General features: G+C 36.1%; 1 long non-coding RNA gene across 1 annotated transcript; it reads left to right on the top strand.

Annotated features, from left to right (window-relative positions):
* Positions 91-551, top strand: LOC110264679. The gene is made up of 3 exons (XR_002350853.1): positions 91-127; positions 237-396; positions 479-551. It is a non-coding gene; the product is annotated as an uncharacterized LOC110264679 (long non-coding RNA).

The following is a 5,452-nucleotide window of genomic DNA, read 5'->3' as shown; positions in this document are numbered from 1 at the left end:
TATATATACCATTAAATAAAAGAAGAATATTGTTTGGACAACAATGAGAAAGCGAAAGAAGTATTTACACCAGTGCTTAGTATTTACACCACTGCATATTTCTTTCAAGGACTACATTCTAAAGCATGTATGTAAGCAAATAAGTTTTTCCATTTAAATAATCTACATGCCATATTTCTTGAATATTATCTTCTGTAAACCGTTAGTAGGGTTAAACAATCCTATGCCAATTTCAGGTGCAAATAAAAAATGTTTCAACTGTGAGTTTGAAAGTTTGATTTTGAAGTCAAAGGATACAAAATATCCACTCTCTCCTAAGGGCATACTCTCCCAACTAAGGAGTACTGGAAGTCAACTATGTATTGGCAAAGAAGAAGAGGCACATGAATTTCTAAAGTAAACCCTTTTGTAAGTGTAACCATATAATTTTTGTCCTGAGATCATTTTAGATGAAGGAATCTGGTGTTATATTCAACAGGCATGCCATTGACACAATGCAATCTATTTGCCTTATGGATGCTGGGGTTGATGTATCTGGCTCATTGAAAGAGGACACCACTTTAATTGGTCTAACATTCGGGGATCACCTTAGATCAAAGGTAATTTATGTTTATATATTGAAATCTACTAAACTATTAAGTTTTTCCCCTTTCCTGCTGTGTTATAATGCACCAATATAGTGTTACCATGCTTTTGCAATAGATAAATTCCTGTCATTTTAAGATCCATTAATTTAAGTAATGTGGAGAGTAAACATGCACCTCATACTTTGCAGATAAAATGCATGAAATGTGGAGGAAAATCTGAACATCAGGAAAGGATGATGGATCTTACTCTTGAGATAGAAGAGGACATAGCAACCGTGCATGAAGCTCATTTTGAGTTTATAGGTGTGTAGTATTTTTTGTTGTTTAGATTTGTAACATTATTTATTACTTTTCAAGAGAAATTTGTGTATCAATATTTTGAGTTTAATGAAATATCTTATTTTGTAATAATTAATTTCAGTATATTTATATTATGCATAACAATAATGATTGTTGGCAAAAATAATTGAGATTCTAAAAAAAAGGTAGTTCGATGCTTCTAAGAAAATGAGTATAATATAACTAAAAAAAAGTTTTAAGATTTTAGTAACAATAGTAATGGCTGGTAAAAGTGAATAACGTTACAATTTTAGAATTATTTTTAGTGGCTATATAAATTGTCGATAAAATGGATTTTGGCGGCAATAGTAATGGCTGCTAAAAATGAATAACATTGCAATTTTAGAATTATTTTGGGTGGCCATATAAATTTCCAAGAAAATGGCCACTAAAAGTTATATACTTTTACGGCCATTAAAAAAGTTTTTATCGGCAAATGTTATAATTGCCGCTAAAATCTTTTAGCGACAAAGCATAAGATAGCTAATATCTAATTGCTGGTAAATGTATTAGCGACTATTTTTATTGCAGCTAAAAAAAAAATAAATAGCCACTAAAAATGATTTTTCTTGTAGTCACAGCAAATAGGGGAAATCACTCCCAATAAGATGCTTGCTATACGATTTTGCTGAACTATAATAGGGTAGTAAGATCCAAAATCGTGATTATTTGCATCTAAACCTTGAAAAATTTCAGCACTTGTAGCTTTTTATCATGTATGATGCTTTTATAAACACTAATTTAACAAATTTTTTCCAACTACTTGTAGCACGCGTTGCGGCATTTGGGTGAAGCAGTGGATGATATAGTCCTATCTGCAGGGTGAATATGATTTGGAGGTATTACATATGCTATATGTTTGTTAGTTTTTTTATGTTAGTGTGGAAGTTATTAAGCCATGATGGACATTACATTGAAGATTTTTTTGCACTTCCATCATTTTTAGGTTGTCAATGAGGCAACAAGAATGATTTTTATGGTGGATCTCGCAATGGGAAGGCACAACCCCATTAGGAACGACGTATGCTGCATGGTTGTCATTGACTTAGACTACAAAATTAGATCATTTGTAAAAAGTGAGGAAGTGTCACCAACCCCCACAATCCCTACCTTGTCATTCTAATTGCTTTTCGATGATCATATCCCAAGTGCTAATATATGTTATGATATCATGTGTGGGTCTGTCATAGACATCTGCATATTGATGAACAATTTTTTTGGCAATGGATCCTAATCCGTTAGTTATAACTTGGCTTAAGAGAAACCTATAAGCTCAGGAAAAATGAAAAATTGAATAACGACGTGCCAATCTCAAATCACCAATAGAATCTCTCCGCGAATCTCTCCAAACAAACTCAAAACGAAAGCGCAGTCTTCCAAGGAGGAGAAGGAGGAGCAAGTTAGAGCACTGAGAGAACGAGCTATACCTTGGAATCGGTTATTCTGACAGGAACATTTGACGTCTACCGTGGGTCCCTTCTTTACCTAACCCCACTATCCTTCACAATCTACTTTACTTTTTGCAGGTAAACCGACGTAACTTTCTTCCTGTCCAAGGAGGAGCAAGTTAGAGCACTGAGAGAACGAGCTATACCTTGGAATCGGTTATTCTGACAGGAACATTTGACGTCTACCGTGGGTCCCTTCTTTACCTAACCCCACTATCCTTCACAATCTACTTTACTATTTTCCTTTTTTGCAGGTCACAATTTATGGCAGACAAACACATCAATGCTCCTCCTCTCACTCCGGCCAAACTCTTAGGCATCAACGAATCCCTACGAGCAGAAAATAAAAAAATTACCGACTTATTACGTCAAAGGCAAAATAGCCAGGGTAAGGGGGGGGGGGAGAGCATAAAAACACCAAAAACAAAGATGATCAAGATGAATGCACGTCGGAAGCTAAAAATATAATAACAACCTCCTTAAAAGCAACAGTGAAAAGGACTAACCCTTTCTTGAAGGAGATCACGAGCTTCCAAATGCCCAAAAATTTCACCTTACTAATGACTCTGAAGCCTTATGAAGGAATAGGAGATCCCAACATACATGTTACCAAATTCTATACGATGATGTCCATGAATAAAGCGTCTGATCCGATCCTTTGCCGAACATTCCCCACCTTTTTGGATGGAGTTACCCTAATCTGGTTTTCCAATTTACCCGACGGCTTCATTTCAAGTTTCGACAAACTAGGTGACCTTTTTGTTAACAAATTCGCTGCATCAAAGATATATGTGCATAACTTTGATTACCTCAGTACCATAAAGTAGGGACTACACAAGAGCCTCAAAGATTATATGACGAGGTTCGTTGAAGCAATCATGGAAATACCAAACTTAAACCTAGAAGTCAACCTACAAGCCCTGAAGAGCGGACTCCGTCCTGGGAAATTTCAGGAAACTATAGCTATCACAAAACCAAAAACTCTAGCTGAGTTCTAAGAAAAAGCAACAAGCCAGATCGAAATAGAAGAGTTCTAACAAATCCGAAAAGCAGAAAGGGCCAATCCTAATAAAGAGGATGAAAAATAGAACAAACATTTAATGAATAGAATGGACCAGAGACCATTTAAACTCACTCCAAAGTTCGACAATTACACTCCTTTTTAATACAAAGAGGGAGGACATCATCAAAGACATCCTACACTCCAAACTGATCAAACCTACGAACAAAGCTGGGATATACCAGGATCAACGATACATGGACAAGTCCAAGTATTGCATTTTCCATCAGAAATACGGACACACCACGGATGACTGCGTTATGGTAAAAGACCTTCTTGAGAAGCTATCTCGGTAGGGCCTATTAGACAAGTACATAGATAGTCGTGGACATAAGCGACAGACAGAAGACCTCGACCAACATTCCAAAATAATTTATAATACCCGAACCATGATATCCATGACTGGTTCAGGCTCGACCTACACCACCAACATAAACAAATTAGAAATTTCATTTGCTACTGCAGACTACGAAGCAAATGACTAAAACCTGTATGACCCAGTCGTCATATCAGTGCAGGTCAACGAACCATTGGTAAAAAAAGTTATCAAAGACCCTGGAAGCAGCGCCGATGTACTTTTCTATTCCACATACCAGAAAATAAAGCTAAGTGACAAAGCCCTATAACCGTCATCAGGAGAACTGGTAGGTTTCTCAGGTGAGCGCGTTCTTATCCGAGGCTATATTTGGTTACAAACTACACTAGGTAACTATCACGATTGCAAAACTCTAGATATACAATATTAGTCATAGAGTACAAAAGCCCATATAACATCATCCTAGGCAAACCTTCCTTAAATGCTTTCCACGCTATTGTATCTACTGTGCATCTATGTGTTAAGTTTTCTTCACAAGATAACAAAGTCATCACAATTCATGGCGACCAAAGGGAAGCCAGGCAATGCTACAACGCAAGCCTAAAGGCAAACTTTTCAAGACAATAAGACCAACAATATGTACAAGAAGTCTATAACTCGAAGCACCTACCACCACTAGTAGATTTAGATCCTCGGACTAACAACCAAGACCGACCCATTCCTATAGTCAACCTGACAAAAATCTAATTAACAACCAAGGTAGGAAAGCATACATATATTAAGGATGCTCTAAGAGGAGAAGAGCAGGAGCACTTCATCAAATTATTGAAACAAAACGTTGATGTGTCAGCATCTTATACCCTTTTTCTTAGCATTTTCTAGTTGTTTTTAGTTAGATTTTATTTAGTTTTATGTGATTTTAGTGCAAAAATCCTCTTTGGATGCTACTTTGAGTTGTTTTGGTATTTTTATGATTTTAGGTGCATTTCGGAGCAATTTGGCAGAATTTAAAACTAAAAAGAAGAAATGCTGACAGCACCCTCCCTAGGCGCTAAATGCCCACCTGGCATTTAGCGCCAGCAGGGGGCTCAGGCGTGTGCAATTCTACTCCCCTTGAGGTGTTTAACATCCAAACTGGCATTAAACGCCAGCAGCTATCCGAATTCACCCTCGTGTAGGCCTCTCAGGTGGATTTAGCACTTATTAGCTTTATTTTTTATTTTCCTTTTGTAATTTTTAATTACAAACAATATCTTTTAGGTTTAGAATTTATTATTTTATTTTATTTCCATTTTAAATTAGGTTAGTATTTAAAGGAAAAGATCACTTAGGTTTAGGATCTTATTCCTTCCGCACGTTTTCAGAACCCTAGTTTCTCTATAAGTCTTGAGCAACTAAACCTCCTGGATAAGGTTAAGAGCTCTGTTTATTTCTCTTGATTAGAACTATTATTCTTCTATTTTAATTAATGTTTTGATTCAATTCTAAGGATTATTTTCGTTCTTAATCTTATGAACTGGGTGGAACGAGAATATGACCTTTTTCTACATGAGTTCTTGTGATTCTCGAGAGAGTTATCTCACTTGAACTACAGCTTGAAAACAAAAATTCTTCTTAAATCGCTAATTGCATAAACAAATTTGGATATGTGACATATAATCCTGTTAGTGTTGGGTAATTAGGGTTTTCGTGGTGCTAAACT

Source organism: Arachis ipaensis, chromosome B07, assembly GCF_000816755.2.
Source record: "Arachis ipaensis cultivar K30076 chromosome B07, Araip1.1, whole genome shotgun sequence".
Classification (NCBI taxonomy): Eukaryota; Viridiplantae; Streptophyta; class Magnoliopsida; order Fabales; family Fabaceae; genus Arachis; species Arachis ipaensis.
This window is presented reverse-complemented; position numbering and strand designations above follow the sequence as displayed.